Source organism: Delphinus delphis, chromosome 19, assembly GCF_949987515.2.
Source record: "Delphinus delphis chromosome 19, mDelDel1.2, whole genome shotgun sequence".
In the NCBI taxonomy this organism is placed as follows: domain Eukaryota; kingdom Metazoa; phylum Chordata; class Mammalia; order Artiodactyla; family Delphinidae; genus Delphinus; species Delphinus delphis.
In genome coordinates, this window is record NC_082701.1 from 29,157,749 (window position 1) to 29,176,081 (window position 18,333).

General features: G+C 39.6%; 1 protein-coding gene across 1 annotated transcript in view; it reads right to left on the bottom strand.

The window, feature by feature from the left end:
* The window catches only part of LOC138413883 (uncharacterized), a 127,432-nt gene that overhangs the window by 64,263 nt on the left and 44,836 nt on the right, over positions 1 to 18,333 (bottom strand). The gene's annotated exons all lie outside the window — the stretch shown is intronic.

An 18,333-nucleotide genomic window follows, 5' to 3' on the forward strand; every position in this document is an offset into this window, starting at 1 on the left:
TTTCCCAACCATATTTATTTTTCTCAAGCAAATATATTAAAATATAGAGATAATACTTGGGAAAAAAAACTATTACATGAGAAATTATATTTGGGATACTAAACTTGACATTTGGAAGTCTGAATTTTCATTTAGTATATATATATATATATTTTTTTGCGGTATGCGGGCCTCTCACTGTCGTGGCCTCTCCAGTTGTGGAGCACAGGCTCCGGACGCGCAGGCTCAGCGGCCATGGCTCACGGGCCCAGCGGCTCTGCGGCATGTGGGATCTTCCCGGACCGGGGCACGAACCCGTGTTCCCTGCATCGGCAGGCGGACTCTCAACCACTGCACCACCAGGGAAGCCCTTCATTTAGCATATTTTATCATCAGTAATGGATTGGAACTATAGCTCACCTTGCCATCTGTTAAATGTGAATGAAGGAACTATCTTCTTCACACAGTTACTGTTACAGCAATAGAGAACTTATTTAAAGCACCTCACATAATGCCTGGCATACTGTATTGTACTTAATCAAAGGTAGCTGTTGTTATTAGTAGTATATACTAAGATAATAAAAATAAACTCTCTAGGCACCTTTTAAGCCTTATTTAACCATATTTTCAAATCAACAGGAGGTAAACACTTTGATCCTTTAGAAAATCAAAACTAAGCTGCTTATTTTCTTTTTTGTTTTCAAATTTTCAATTAATGGAATATTTCAAACATACAGAAAATAAAAAGAGAAACCCACCCTCTTTCTTACTCTTCTTAGAAGTGAAATATTATAGGTAAAACTAAAGCCCTAAACTCTCCCTTCTTCTTTCCTATCTCTCCAGAGATAATCACAATCCTAAAGCTGACTTATATTACTTCCATGCACACTTTTGTACTCTTTCTACTTATATCCATACTATCCATATTTACATCCATACTTTATGTCCATAAATAATATATGTTTATGTGTGGGGAAACATGAAGCCCAATCAGAAATTCCTTCCACTCGAGATGCTTTTCTTCCCCATTTCCCACCTTAAACAATAATTTGTTTTTTGTTTTAACAGTTTTTTCTTTTTTGTTTTCTTTTGTTTTTTGGCTGCATTGGGTCTTCGTTGCTGCGTGGGCTTTCTCTAGTTGCGGCGAGCAGGGGCTACTCTTCGTTATGGTGCACGGGCTTCTCATTGCGGTGGCTTCTCTTGCTGCGGGCTCTAGGCAGATGGGCTTCAGTAGTTGTGGCACGCGGGCTGTAGAACGCAGGCTCAGTAGTTGTGGCTAGTGGGCTTAGTTGCTCCGCACCATGTAGGATCTTCCCGGACCAGGGATTGAACCTGTGTCCCCTGCATTGGCAGGCGGATTCTTAACCACTGCACCATCATGGAAGTCCCAATAATTTGTTTTTAATAAAACTTTGCTTTATCAGTATGAAATGACTCCAATTATAAATCTTGCACTCCAGATTAATGCATGTTTAGCTTTAAACCAAATAAAATTATAGAAATATAAGCCAAACCTCTCTGAAGGTTCCATGTAGAATAGTTTGCAATCCACATTTTAATTATGACTTTTAAAACATAGATCTTAGAAAAGTAATTACATCTTAATAAGTTTGTTCATTTATTAAATTGGATTTTACTCTAAAATATTTATGTTCTTATGTAAACAGATCTAATTAATCATGTCAACAAAGGAATGCACTTATACACAGAGATAAAATCTTTTTCTAAACCTTATTCAAATTTAAAGTGCCAAATCGTTGTTGGAAAAGAAGTACTACTTCTTCAAATTATTGCCAATCCTATCCCTTCAAATATTGTTTTTCAACCTGAAAATATAATTTATGGAGAGCTGTTACTGCAAACTACTACACCTTATTCGTACACATACAGATAGAGGATTACTAACGCATTGATGTCAACTTGAATGGTGAACCCAAGCCATCTCCCACTGGTCACCACTTCTCTTCCTAAATAATCACAAACCATCCACTTTAAAAGCCATTCTAGGATTTTGTCTGCACTGGCTGCCAACCTTTTTTCTAGGATTGACAGAATTGAGCACCTGATTCATTTTGAAAACCAGCAAGTCTTCAGTCTTCCAGCATGTCTGTTGTTCACATTTCAGTGAAAATGATGCCAACAACTGAGTTACTGCACCTGTAAAATCTTTCATTCTTAGCTATAATCCCTCTGGGCCAAGAGCTTTAAACTCACTGAGATCATACAGTATTCTCTAAGCGTCACCACCACCATTGCTGGTCTCTTAAACATCTTATCACCTTTTCTGATCAGTATACCATTCTTCTTGATGGCAGCAAAGTAGAATTTGAATAGATCCCATCCTTCGCTTTTGCTTTTCCTTTAACATTATTCCATCCACATCAGGGAGTCTAGTTACTGCCATTGTTATTAAAAGCAAGGAAAAGAATAAAAGAGCTGGGTTCACCTTTTTCTAGTTCTTCCTTCTGCCATTGAGAAGCAATTAACATTCAGCTTCCTTCTTCTCTCCATACTTGTTTCCCCAACCATTGCCTCATAGGGAGATAAAGTCCCTTAGATTAGTGTAAGGGTTAAATATGGTAACATATGTAAAAGCCTTGGAACAGTGCTTAGCACATACAGAGTGCTCAACAAATTTTAGACAGTATTAATATTTACCCAAAATAATCTACAATTTAAAAGGAAAAATAAGTCTTTCAACAAATGATGTTGGAACAACTGAATATCAACATGCAAGAGAATAAAGTTGGACCCCCTTCCTCACACCACACACAAAAATCAACTCAAACTGATTCTAGACCTAAATGTAAGTGCTAAAGCTATTAAACTCTTAGAAGAAAATATAAGAATAAATCTTTGTGATTTGGGGTTAGGCAAAGCCTTCTTAGGTATGACACTGAAAGCACAACTGACCCAAAAAAAGGTAAGTTGGACTTCACAAAAATTAAAAACTTTTGTGCTTCAAAAGATACCATTAAGAAAGACAAAAGACAACCAACAGAATGGGAGAAAATATTTGCAAATCATATATCTGATAATGGACTGGTATCCAGAATATATTAAGAAATGCTTACAACTCAATAATAAAAGACCAGTAGGGGTGTGGGAAAGGAGAATGGGATGAAGGCAGTCGAAAGGTACAAACTTCTAGTTATAAGATAAATAAGTACTAGGGATGTAATGTACAGATGATAAATATAATTAACAGTGCTGTATGTTATATATGAAAGTTAAGAGAGTAAAAAAGAAAAAAAAAGGAAAAAAGGACCAATAACCAACAACCTAAAAACGAATAAAATATCTGGATAGACATTTCTGAAAACATATACAATGGCCAAGAGCAAATGAAAAGATGCTCGCCATTAGGGAACGTTCAACATTATGTAAACATACTCATAATGTAGGGTTTCTCAACATTGGTCATTAGAGAAATGCAAATTTAAGCCACAATGAGATACCACTTAACACCCATCATTATGTGAGTCAAAAAACAGATAATGACAAGTGTTGATGAGGATGTGGAGAAACTAAAACCCTTATTCACTACTGTTGGGAATGTAAAATGGTTCATCCACTTTAAAACAGTCGGGCAGTTCCTCAAAAGATTAAACATAGAATTACTATGTGACCCAGCAATTCCACCCAAGAGAGATGAAAACATACATCCACACAAAAACTCGTATATGTATGTTTATAACAGCATTATTCACAATAGCCCTGAAATGGAAAGAATACAATGTCCATTAACTGATGAATGGACAAATGTGTATATCCATACAACGGAATATTATTCAGCAATAAGAAAGAATGAAAAAATGATGCATGCTACAACATGGATGAGTCTTGAAAACATTATGCTAAGTGAAAGAAGCCATCACAAAAGACCATATGATTCCATTTATAGGAAATGTCCAGCACAGATAAATCTATAGAGACAGAAAGTACATTAGTGGTTGCCTAGGGCTGCTAGGGGGTTGGGGTCAATGGGGAGTGCTTACTGGGTCAAATGGGTATGAGGTTTCTTTTTGGGGTGATAAAAATATTCTAAAATTAATAGTGATGATGGTTGCATAAATCTGTGAATATACTTAAAAACCACTGAATGGTACACTTTAAGTGGCTGAATTGTATAGTATGTGAATTACATCTCAGTAAAGTTGTAGGTAGGTAGGTAGATAGATATATAGATGCAGGAATTTAGGAAATTTCCAATGTTTAGGAAATTTAAGGAAGTTAGGTTCAGCCCTCTACTTACAACCTAAGAATTAAAGTGAGTGATAATGGTCTATGCATGTGAGTAGGAAAAACTCACTCTTCCCTCCTGTGTGTTTCTCCTTTACTACTCACACAGAACACTTCACTTGTGACACTTCTAGTCACCAAATGTGTGGATGTTTTTCCACCACAAAGCTATCCTCTGTGACATCACCTGGGTGTCCTATAATTCAATTCTGAAACTATCTACCTGGAGTTAGCATCAAATCTCACAGGATAAGGGCTCAGTCCCACAAGACTGCCCTCCCCCCACACTTCAGATGCCGAGTCCTAGCTTGTCACCTGTACTTCTGACAGACTGGCTATTGGCTATAAATCAGGGTTCCCATGACCCCCTTCTTGGCTTTGATAATTTGCTAGAATGGCTCACAGAACTCAGGGAAACATTTATATTTACTGGTTTATTACATAATAAAGGATATGATCAAGAATACAGACAACAGCCAGCTAAGGAGATACATAGGAGGAGGTCTGGGAGGGTCCTGAGCACAGGAGCTTGTTTCTGTGGAGTTAGGGTGCATCACCTTCCACGAACATGGATGTGTTCACCAACCTGGAAGCTCTCTGAACCCCATATTATTGGCATTTTTATGGAACCTTCATCACACAGGCTTTCTTGACATTAAGAGAAGCCATTTTTGGCCTAAGCCATTTTGTGATCTAAGCCTGGCCACAATGCTACCGTTGAACAGGTCTCAGTAATTAATGATCTTAAGGGAACAAAAGAATGCAGAAGCAAATGGCTATTATCAGGGAAGAGAAGTAACAACAGCTAAGATAATATATCAATTGTAAAGACTCTCAGTTCTGTTTCAATGGTAAAGATTAGCCTGAAGTGCTCAACCACTAGATCAACTGGAACCTAAGGGATAATGATGTTGACCTTTTCTGATCCTTGTGATTTCAATCAACTCAAGCTTGGACTCTGTTGACTGCCCAAGCCCTTTCATGAATATGCATGTACCTTAGCTTAAAACTTCCCCAATTTTGCTGTTTGGGGAGACACTGCTTTGGGAAAGATCCCCATAGTGTTCTCCCATTTGTTATTTGGTTTTGAAAATTTATTTATTATTTGGCTGCGCCAGGTCTTAGTTGCGGCATGCAGGATCTTTGTTGCCGTGTGCAGGATCTTTTTCAGTTGCAGCATGCGGCATCTTTAGTTGCGGCATGCGAACTCTTAGTTGCGGCATGTGGGATCTAGTTACCAGGGATCGAACCCAGGCCCCCTGCATTGGGAGCGTGGAGTCTTAGCCACTGGACCACCAGGGAAGTCCCTTCTTCCCATATTTGGCTTGGTTGTATCTTTTGGTTCAACACCCACCAAGAGGCGAACGCAGTTTTTGGTTAACAGAACCACCCAGCTAAGGTACTCCAGGATTCCTGACACTCTGAAATGTGTGAGATAATAATTGTGTTTTAAGTCGATAAATATTGGGGTAATTTTTTATGTAGCACCAGACAACAAATACAGGGATATTATAGATGGTTCAGGTATTGTGTTGGACTATTCTGTCTTTTATGATCCCTTTGGCTTTGAGAAACTATGATCAGGTATGAGACGATGTACTTGCCTAAAAGATTATTCCCCTATGGGTAGTTAATACTAAGCAGATGAAAACAAACTGCCATTGATATACATTATTTGAGGGCTGCATAAATAGCTTTGCTATGTAGAACCTGACTTTAGTTGTGGTGATGAAATCATACTTCTGTAGAGTTGGTGTTAGCTGGAAGGTATGACAGGAAACATACCTGTCTCAGAAGGCTTTGAGATTCTAGAAATGAGAAGCAGCACTAATTAGAAAACTTGGGCACAAAAAACCATTCAAAGAATCCTGGACATCCACTCTGGGCATCTACTTTGCTTATTTCTTTTATGCTCTTTCTTGCTCTGGATCCATTTTTGGTTACCTGGTGAGGTTTTGGTTTTTTTTTTCCTCCAGGCATTTCCTCATTTAATTATTTCAACAATATCTTGAGGGTGGTTTTATTACTACCACCCTTTTATACAGGAGGAACTGATCCTGACTTTGTCTTTGTCTATCCATTCCAACTCTCCACCCCTTTCTGGCTACCAGGTCTCTCTCTGCTCTTAGAATCCTTCTTACAGGTAGACCCACTATCCAACTCTTTACCATTTCTTTACTTTTGGTTCCACCCTTGCACCTCCATCTGCCTGGGCCTGACTGACTGCACCTGTCAGAACTTGGGGGTCATTATCCACTCCTGATCATGTTCCAGACCTAGAAAGTTTCCCATTTAGCCAATATTCCAGCCTGTCCTCTCCCTCCTTGCTGCCCTGGTCAATTAGTCCTAACACATGGACTCTGTGAGGTGCAGAAGGTGTTAGTGTAAAAAAAAAATAGGTGAGAGTCTTTTTTGGCAGGCTTCAGAGCTATATCATATTTTGAACACTCTCAAGTGGGGCACCCATCAAGGCTCATTCTGTCCTGGAAATCTATATTTTTGTGATTTCTACTCTACATCTTGTTGTATACATTGGAGCTTTCTTTTACTTAACATCTTAAATAATTACCCAAGGTCTCCTCTCTGACAGGGAAACAATGAAACAATCTTTGGAGATTCATTTAAATAATTTATTTATAAAATTTTAAAGATGGTCTCTGAGATACAGCACTAGGGATTTCCCCTAAGTCTCTCAATACAAGTTTAATAAAATAGTGATTTTTCTTAGAGTTATAGGGCTGGAGAAGAATAGAGGCTGAAGAAATAGTGGTAGGGAAATAGAAGGTACGCATTTGCCTGTTTTCCTAGACTCTTTTTTTTTTAATTACCTATTTATTTATTTATTTATTTATGGCTGCATTGGGTCTATTGCTGACCGCGGACTTTCTCTAGTTGCGGCGAGCCGGGGCTACTCTTCGTTGTGGTGCATGGGCTTCTCACTGCGGTGGCTTCTCTTGTTGCAGAGTACAGGCTCTAGGCGCGTAGGCTTCATTAATTGTGGCACATGGGCTCAGTAGTTGTGGCTCGCGGGCTCTAGAGCGCAGGCTCAGTAGTTGTGGCACACGGGCTTAGTTGCTCTGTGGCATGTGGGATCTTCCCAGACCAGGGCTCGAACCCATGTCCCCTGCATTGGCAGGCGGATTCTTAACCACTGCATCACCAGGAAAGTCCCCTAGACGCTTTTACTTTTAAGATTTTTTTGATGTGGACCATTTTTAAAGTCTTTATTGAATTTGTTACAATATTGCTTCTGTTTTATGTTTGGTTTTCTGGCCTTGAGGCATGTGGGATCTTAGCTCCCTGACCAGGGATCGAAGCTGCACCCCCTGCATTGGAAGGTGAACTCTTAACCACTGGCCCGCCAGGGAAGTCCCTGTTTTCCTAGACTCTTAAACAAATTTTTTGTACAAACCAATGCCAACAACTGCATTAAAAGTAGATGAGAAAGTTATTTTGGATGAGTTTAGCACCTACAAAATACTCAAGTAAATTGTGACTACTACTTTCAGTCAAATAGATGATCAAAGACATCCTCTCCTTTTGATTCTAGTTGTTCGGATTCTATTGCTTTCCTCATCAGTAGAATTCACTGGGTGTACAGATAAAATCTGCAGAAACCTCAGCAATCAACAGGCAACTCCACAGCCTTTTAGCTATAGCGCTTTACCTTATTTTAGCACTTTATATTTCCCTACCACTTTATACCATGACATTCCTACACCAAAATCATTGTGTAAAATGAAATGTGAAGGGAAGCAGTTGTCAACCTTAGAAAGATCTGAGCATTTACACACCTGGATCCTTACAGTGGGCAGTTCAAAGGCAAAGCCATCTATCTAGTCAAAGAGGGAGGAGAGTTAAACTGAAATTATGACTATTCAGTGTCTTTATTACTTTGAAGACCAAAGTGTGTTTGATCCTTGCTCTGATACCTGCTTCCTGGTAACACTGTAGGGAGCAGATTGATGCATCTCAGAGTCCACTTTAGCATTTAATTCTTGCTCATACCACCTTCCCAAACAATCATGAGGAGCATAAAGAAGGAAAAGATTGTACTTAATAAACAAAAGTGATAGTGTGGGAAATAAATACTTACTTTTAAAAGTAGAGTTTTAAATTCATTTGGTCAATATAAAAGAAATACATCCTCATTATAGAAGATTTTGAGAGTGTCAAAAAGGAGAAAGATATAAAAAATCGTGTTTATATACCCACCATCCAAAAGACAACCATTAATAATACTTCACTGGATTTCCTTTTGGGCTTTTATTCATGTCAGTTTAAAAAAAAAACATTCCTTTGATCATTTTATATATATATATATATATATATATATATATATATATATAGTGTGTGTGTGTGTGTGTGTGTGTGTGTCCTATTTTCACTTCCAATTATAACACAAGCAAAAATGGATACTTCAAAAGTTGCGAATACAGAGTTTAGTAAAAATATGTGTTTCATTTGAATTGGAAGTCAAGATTATAATATCACTTTGAACATCATAATACACATTTCTTCATTCTACCACATCCTTTTGTTGCATTATTTAAGTTGAATATTATATCTTTTCTAAATTTTGGAGAGTGTTATCATTTTGCACAGTGAATATGATTGTTAGCAGTTATTATATTTTATGACAAATTAAAAATGATGTTTTAAATTTGTTAGATTGCACTAGGTCTGACATTTATATCATGGAATATTTTATTCAACTCATTAACATATTATCAAAGATCTAGCATAACCTTTGACATGAAATAATTCTCTTTATAAGAATAATAATAGACTTCTGTGAATCAATGATTAAAAAACCCCAAATTACAAATATTTATTAAACTCTTCAATGTTACATCAGTTTTCCTCCCACATACCCATACTGCAGTCTTGATATAAGACATATAAGGAGTAGTAATCAAGAATTAAAATTTTCTCTTTAAAACTGTCAAAAGCTTGCTACACCAGCATCCAGCAACAGGAGGAGAAATGTCTCCAGTCTACTACACTCCCCTCCAAGCCAGGTTTTAATTTGTTGAGAAGGGGGAAAAAGCCTATAAAAATCTTGGCAAAATACAGAGCTGCTAATTTAATCAATTTTAGTAGTTAAGGCAGTGATTCCAAGTGCTAACACAATCTGTTGAAAGAACTAATTTCCAAGGGGAGATTCATTTATTTCTACTTTTTCTTGCCAGTTTTCCTATCTAAGGGTATGTGGGCAGCCATCATGCATCCACTGAGGGACACCCCCTCTCAAGGTTTAGTAGGATTAGGCTCTAACTCAAACCCTGAAGTAGCAGACAAATACACTCTCCTTTTCCCAGGAGAGGGTTTTCCAGATGCCAATCAAGTATACCTCAGCTGATGTAGATACCTGCCTGAGAGTGCAGTAAAAACTAAAATCAGACTGAATCAAAAGAAACAGCTGGGTACCAGAGGTGGGGAGAGGGGGGAAAGACAGAGACAGACAGACAGAGAGACAGAGAGACAGAGAGACAGAGAGAGAGAGACAGAGAGAGACAGACAGAGAAGGGGACGCTCTACTTCTTACCTGGCACTGAAATCTTCCAGCTCTCATTGCCTCTTGTCATTAAATTTTTTATAACAGTATAGTGGGGCACCATATTTTGATATATTGACAGATATGTTTATAATTCCTGCTAGTTCATTTATACCCCCATTTAAAGCTATACTGTGAAGCACTGATTACCTTGGAGAAGAGCTGTTACAGCAGGAAAGGTTTTTGAATATGACAAACCCAAACCCTGAAGCTCTCTGAGCATGGACAGTTTGGAAGATCTGTAGGTGCCACCTCTGAAAGTAAATAAAGTTTACGTGGACTGGAAGATGAAGAGAGAAAATCCAAAGGAAAGAAGAAGGTTTAGACACTGGTGGGTTCCTAAGAAAGAGTTCAGGGTCCTTCTCCAATTCTTCCCACGTGGTGTGAGGAACAGGGGTAGAGGAAACCTGTGGTGCATCCCCAGATAGAGCCCAAGGAGGTTTCAAGATACCAGAGTCCTCCTCACCCAGCATGGTGAGGGCATGGAAATATCTGTGCCTTGGCAGGTGGGACAGAGGCAGCCTTGAAGCATCCCTCGGGCCTCAGTGTGGTGTGGAGAGAAGCAAAATGTTTTCCACACACCTGAAAATAACACAGACTTGGGGCAGAAGCTTAGACACCCCACCTAGTTTTCTGCAGTCCAGGAATGGTGAGGGAACATGGAAGTAGGGAAAGAGAGTGTATCCAGAGAGGCTCTGCAGTCAGGAAGAGAGACAATGGAACTGCCACTTGGGCCAAAGACAGAGGAACTGGACAGGATGTGGTACACTCCAGCAGATGCTAGCATAGACTGATGAACAAGAACAAGACACTACCCATCCCCACCCTGATGCTGTGGCACTATATAAGGCCCCAGATGTCAGAGGAAAAGAGCAGTGGGAACCCTAAACTGACTAGGATTTAGTATCTGTCACTTGGCAGAATGATACTAAAGAAAGAGGAAATTAAGTTGTAGAAAAATGAAGAAGGGGGTTCCCTGGTGGCACAGTGGTTAAGAATCCGCCTGCCAATGCAGGGGACATGGGTTCGAGCCCTGGTCCAGGAAGATCCCACACACCGCGGAGCAACTAAGCCTGTGGCCACAACTACTGAGCCTGTGCTCGAGAGCCCGCGAGCCACAACTACTGAGCCCGTGTGCCACAACTAATGAAGCCCGCACACCTAGAGCCCATGCTCCCAACAAGAGAAGCCACCGCAATGAGAAGCCTGTGCACCACAACGAAGAGTAGCCCCCGCTCACTGCAACCAGAGAAAAGCCTGCGCGCAGCAACAAAGACCCAATGCAGCCAAAAATAAAATAAAAAATAAAAAATAAAAATGAAGAAAGGTACATTTCTTGAAAAATTAATTCATATATGATGAGATTTATGCCAATTACATGCATCCTATAGAATTTTCAATAAATGTACACCACAAACCAAACACCTTTCTAAAAATGTCATATGTATTACACTTTGAATAAGAGTTGGACATCATATAGGAGTATGAAGAAAAGAATATCATTGTTGTGTTCTGATCAATATTATGCTCAGATTGGAATCCCAGCTTTACCATATTTCTTTGGGGATGGGTTACCTATTTTCTTTCGTTTGTTCAAGAATGGATTGATTGATTCATCAAGATTCTAGAAATAACTGAAGGATTATGCTGTACTGCTAGCTTACACTAATGGCTCAGTTGGTGGACTGACAGAGCACTGTAATCATTTCTTCTAAATTCTTGTGATGAAGTAACCCAAATGTCATTACCAGTGTCTACTTCTCATCCACTTCCACATCTCTGCTATTCCATGACGACCTGGGATAAAGTCAGTGGGTGGGGACAAGGGTTGTCAGAAATCATAGATTAGACAAACCATAGGGGACTGAAGGAGAGCATTTATTTCAGTTCTTGCTTCTAACGTCTGCATCTAGATCATTCAAGAAGAATGATTATCTATTCTATTTTTAAAGATCCTCAAGGAAGGCAATCCCTAATAACCTGTTTTGATATATAATCTATATTTTGAGAAGGTCCTTCCTTTTAGCAAACCTAGACCTAAACCCATCTCCTTTTGCTCTCTTCTTAGTGAATTGTGATAAAAAATACATTATATAGTTCTGTTTCCAAATGTTTTTGGCTTAAATATTGGATTTTGACTTAAAGATAGCATTTATTCTGCTATATATGTTGACCCTTTTAGAAAAAAGTTTCTGGATTAAATGAAGATTTTATAATTGGCAGATTACCAATTGCTAAAGTGGTGATTCTATGCTGTATGAGAAACTAATAGCTGGGGTACCTGGATTCTTCAGTGAAATGCTCTTTTTCTCAGAGGCTCCTTGTTTGGAGACATCCTTACAGGACCATACAGAGGAAGGAGGGAAGAAACAAGAAGTGGAACCTGAGGCAGGACACCTCATTACTTAACCCAACCCCCAAACAGGGTCACTTGATGGGTAGTGACTGTGACAGGACAAGCCAGAGTAGACATTTAGTGGTAAAATAGCCTCAAGTCCTGAAGTTTCTATGTGAACCTTGCAAAGGACATTACTCTGAGACAAGTATTTGAGATGAGTTAGAAAACAGAATTCCATCTGAGCCCAGTAAGAAAACCAGCAAAAGATTGTTAAGTGAGAAATAAAGGTTAAAGGTTAGTGGGAAATATAGTAAAATGTACTCAGGTGCTTATGGGTTTTGTTTAGCCCAATATTTCTAATTATATGAGCAATGCTAAAATACATTCTCTTTGCAAAAAAGCAAGCACTAGAATTATGGCTAAAGTCTCCTTTGGCCACCCCTTCCCCAATCCTATTAGTTTTCCTAGAGAGCTGGTCATTCCTCTGTGTTTGGGATATGACTCAGCTTTTCTGGTCAGTACAGCCCCTTCAACCTGGGGCAAGGGCAGGTGATGAAGTAGATGGTGGGGGAGAGTCAGTATTTCCTCTATTCTTAGACACTCAAAAGTTCAAAAGAGAGACCTTCAAGATGGCGGAAGAGTAAGACGTGGAGATCACCTTCCTCCCCACAAATACATCAGAAATACATCTACACGTGGAACACCTCCTACAGAACACCTACTGAACGCTGGCAGAAGACCTCAGACCTCCCAAAAGGCAAGAAACTCCCCACGTTCCTGGGTAGGGAAAAAGAAAAAAGAAAAAACAGAGACAAAAGAATAGGGACGGGACCTGCCCCTCTGGGAGGGAGCTGTGAAGGAGGAAAAGTTTCCACACACTAGGAAGCCGCTTCACTGGTGGAGACAGGGGGTGGGTGGGGAGAAGCTTCGGAGCCACGGAGGAGAGCACAGCAACAGGGGTGAAGAGGGCAAAGCGGAGAGATTCCCGCACAGAGGATCGGTGCCGACCGGCACTCACCAGCCCGAGAGGCTTGTCTGCTTACCCGCCGGGGCGGGCAGGGGCTGGGAGCTGAGGCTCTGGCTTCGGAGGTCGGATCCTAGGGAGAGGACTGGGGTTGTCTCCGTGAACACAGCCTGAAGGGGGATAGTGCACCACGGCTAGCCGGGAGGGAGTCCGGGAAAAAGTCTGGAGCTGCCGAAGAGGCAAGAGACCATTGCTTCGGGGTGCGCGAGGAGAGGAGATTGAGAGCACTACCTAAACAAGCTCTAGAGAAGGGCGCAAACCGCGGCTATCAGCACGGACCCCAGAGATGGGCATGAAATGCTAAGGCTGCTGCTGCCGCCACCAAGAAGCCTGTGTGCAAGCACAGGTCACTATCCACACTTCCCCTCCCGGGAGCCTGTGTAGCCCGCCTCTGCCAGGGTCCTGTGATCCAGGGACAACGTCCCCGGGAGAACGCACGGCACGCCTCAGGCTGGTGCAACGTCACACTGGCCTCTGCCGCCGCAGGCTCGCCCTGCATTCCGTACCGCTCCCTCCCCCTGGCCTGAGTGAGCCAGATTCCCCTAATCAGCTGCTACTTTAACCCCATCCTGTCTGAGTGAAGAACAGATGCCGTCAGGCGACCTACACACAGAGGCACAGGGAAATCCAAAGCTGAACCCCAGGAGCAGTGCGTACAAAGAGGAGAAAGGGAAATCTCTCCCAGCAGCCTCAGAAGCAACGGTTTAAATCTCCACAGTCAACTTGATGTACCCTGCATCTGTGGAATACCTGAATAGACAAGGAATCATCCCAAAATTGAGGTGGTGGACTTTGGGAGCAATGATATATATATTTTTCCCTTTCAGTGTGTATGTGCATGCTTCTTTGTGTGATTTTGTCTGTATAGCTTTGCTTTTACCATTTGTCCTAGGGTTCTGTCTGTCCATTTTTTTTTTTTTTAGTATAGTTTTTAGTGCTTGTTATCATTGGTGGATTTGTTTTTTGGTTTGGTTGCTCTCTTCTTTTCTTCTGTTTCTTTTTTAATTTTAAAAATTTTAAATAATTATTGTTTATTTTAATAACATTATTATTATTATAATTTTTTTCTTTCTTTTATTCTCCCTTTTCTTCTGAGCCATGTGGCTGACAGGGTCTTGGTGCTCTGGCCGGGTGTCAGGCCTGTGCCTCTGAGCTGGGAGAGCCGAGTTCAGGACACTGGTCCACCAGAGACCTCCCGGCACCACATAATATCAAATGGTGAAAGCTCTCCCAGAGATCTCCATCTCAACGCTAAGACCCAGCTCCACTCAACGACCAGCAAGCTACATTGCTGGACACCCTATGCCAAAAACTACCAAGACAGGAACACAACCCCACCCATTAGCAGAGAGGCTGCCTAAAATCATAATAAGGTCACAGATACCACAAAACACACCACCGGACATCGTCCTGCTCACCAGAAAGACAAGATCCAGCCTCATCCACCAGAACACAGGCACTAGTCCCTTCCACCAGGAAACATACACAACTCACTGAACCAACCTTAGCCACTGGGGGTAGACACCAAAAACAACGGAAACTACGAACCTGCAGCCTGCGAAAAGCAGACCCCAAACACAGTAAGTTAAGCAAAATAAGAAGACAAGAAACACACAGCAGATGAAGGAGCAATGTAAAAACCGACCAGACCAAACAAATGAAGAGGAAATAGGCAGTCTACCTGAAAAAGAATTCAGGGTAATGATAGTAAAGATGATCCAAAATCTTGGAAATAGAAAGGAGAAAACACAAGAAACGTTTAACAAGGACCTAGAAGAACTAAAGAGCAAACAAACAATGATAAACAACACAATAAATGAAATTAAAAATTCTCTAGAAGGAATCAATAGCAGAATAACTGAGGGAGACGAACAGGTAAGTGCCTAGGAAGGTAAAATAGTGGAAATAACTACTGCAGAGCAGCAAAAAGAAAAAAGAATGAAAAGAATTGAGGACAGTCTCACAGACCTCTGGGACAACATTAAATGCACCAACATTTGAATTATAGGGGTTCCAGAAGAAGAAGAGAAAAAGAAAGGGACTGAGAAAATATTTGAAGAGATTATAGTTGAAAACTTCCCTAATGTGGGAAAGGAAATAGTTAACCAAGTCCAGGAAGTGCAGAGAGTCCCATACAGGATAAATCCAAGGAGAAACACTCCAAGACATATATTAATCAAACTATCAAAAATTAAATGTAAAGAAAAGATATTAAAAGTAGCAAGGGAAAAACAACAAATAACATACAAGGGAATCCCCATAAGGTTAACAGCTGATCTTTCAGCAGAAACTCTGCAAGCAGAAGGGAGTTGCAGGACATATTTAAATTGATGAAAGGGAAAAACCTACAACCAAGATTACTCTACCCAGCAGGATCTCACTCACATTTGATGGAGAAATTAAAACCTTTACAGACAAGGAGAAGCTAAAAGAATTTAGCACCACCAAACCAGCTTTACAAAAAATGCTAAGGGAACTTCTCTAGGCAGGAAACACAAGAGAAGGAAAAGACGTACAAAAACAAATGCAAAACAGTTAAGAAAATGGTAATAGGAACATACATATCGATAATTACTTTAAATGTAAATGGATTAAATGCTCCAACCAAAAGACACAGACTGGCTGAATGGATACAAAAACAAGACCCATATATATGCTGTCTACAAGAGACCCACTTCAGACCTAGGGACACATACAGACTGAAACTGAGGGGATGGAAAAAGGTATTCCATGCAAATGGAAATCAAAAGAACGCTGGAGTAGCAAATCTCTTATCAGACAAAATAGACTTTAAAATAAAGACTATTATAAGACACAAAGAAGGACACTACATAATGATCAAGGGATCAATCCAAGAAGATATGACACTTGTAAATATTTATGCACCCAACATAGGAGCACCTCAATATATAAGGCAACTGTTAACAGCCATAAAATGGGAAATCGACAGTAACACAGTCATAGTAGGGGACTTTAACACCCCACTTTCACCAATGGACAGATCATCCAAAATGAAAACTAATAAGGAAACACAAGCTTTAAATGATACATTCAACAAGATGAACTTAATTGATATTTATAGGACATTCCATCCAAAAACAACAGAATACACATTCTTCTCAAGTGCTCATGGAACATTCTCCAGGATAGATCATATCTTGGGTCACAAATCAAGCCCTGGTAAATTTAAGAAAATTGAAATCGTACCAAGTATCTTTTGCGACCACAACGCTATGAGACTAGATATCAATTACAGGAAAAATTCTGTAAAATATACAAACACATGGAGGCTAAACAATACACTACTTAATAGCCAAGAGATCACTGAAGACATCAAAGAGGAAATCAAAAAATACCTAGAAACAAATGACAATGAAAACACGACGACCCAAAACCTATGGGATGCAGCAAAAGCAGTTCTAAGAGGGAAGTTTATAGCAATACACTCCTACCTCAAGAAACAAGAAACATCTCAAATAAACAACCTAACCTTACATTTAAAGCAATTAGAGAAAGAAGAACAAAAAAACCCCAAAGTTAGAAGGAAAGAAATCAAAGATCAGATCAGAAATAAAGGAAAAAGAAATGAAGGAAACAATAGCAAAGATCAGTAAAATTAAAAGCTGGTGCTTTGAGAAGATAAACAAAATTGATAAACCATTAGCCAGACTCATCAAGAAAAAAAGGGAGAAGACTCAAATCAACAGAATTAGAAATGAAAAAGGAGAAGTAACAAACGACACTGAAGAAATACAAAGGATCATGAGAGATTACTACATGCAACTATATGCCAATAAAATGGACAACCTGGAAGAAATGGACACATTCTTAGTAAAGCACAACCTTCCGAGACTGAACCAGGAAGAAATAGAAAATATAAATAGACCAATCACAAGCACTGAAATTGAGACTGTGATTAAAAATCTTCCAACAAACAAAAGCCCAGGACCAAATGGCTTCACAGGTGAATTCTATCAAACATTTTGAGAAGAGCTAATACCTATCCTTCTCAAACTCTTCCAAAATATAGCAGAGGGAGGAACACTCCTAAACTCATTCTACGAGGCCACCATCACCCTGATACCCAAACCAGACAAAGATGTCACAAAGAATGAAAACTATAGGCCAATATCACTGATGAACATAGATGCAAAAATCCTCAACAAAATACTAGCAAACAGAATCCAACAGCACATTAAAAGGATCATACACCATGATCAAGTGGGGTTTATCCTGGGAATGCAAGGATTCTTCAATATACACAAATCAATCAATGTGATACAGTATATTAACAAACTGAAGGAGAAAAACAATATGATCATCTCAATAGATGCAGAAAAAGCTTTCAACAAAATTCAACACCCATTTATGATAAAAACCCTCCAGAAAGTAGGAATAGAGGGAACTTACCTCAACATAATAAAGGCCATATATGACAAACCCACAGCAAACATCGTTCTCAATGGTGAAAAAGTGAAACCATTTCATCTAAGATGAGGAACAAGACAAGGTTGTCCACTCTCACCACTATTATTCAACATAGTTTTGGAAGTTTTAGCCACAGCAATCAGAGAAGAAAAAGAAATAAAAGCAATCTAAATTGGAAAAGAAGAAGTAAAACTGTCACTGTTTGCAGATGATATGATACTATACATAGAGAGTCCTAAATATGCTACCAGAAAACTACTAGAGCTAATCAATGAATTTGGTAAAGTAGCAGGATACAAAATTAATGCACAGAAATCTCTTGCATTCCTATACACTAACGATTAAAAATCTGAAAGATATTAAGGAGACACTCCCATTTACCATTGCAACAAAAAGAATAGAATACCTAGGAATAAACCTACCTAAGGACACAAAAGACCTGTATGCAGAAAACTATAAGACACTAATGAAAGAAATTAAAGATGATACAAACAGATGGAGAGATATACCATATTCTTGGATTGGAAGAACCAACATTATGAAAATGACTATACTACCCAAAGCAATCTACAGATTCAATGCAATCCTTATCAAATTATCAATGTCATTTTTCACAGAACTAGAACGAAAAATTTCACAATTTGTACGGAAACACAAAAGACCCCGAATAGCCAAAGGACCTTAAGAAAGAAAAATGGAGCTGGAGGAATCAGGCTCCTGGACTTCAGACTATACTACAAAGCTACAGTAATCAAGACAGTATGG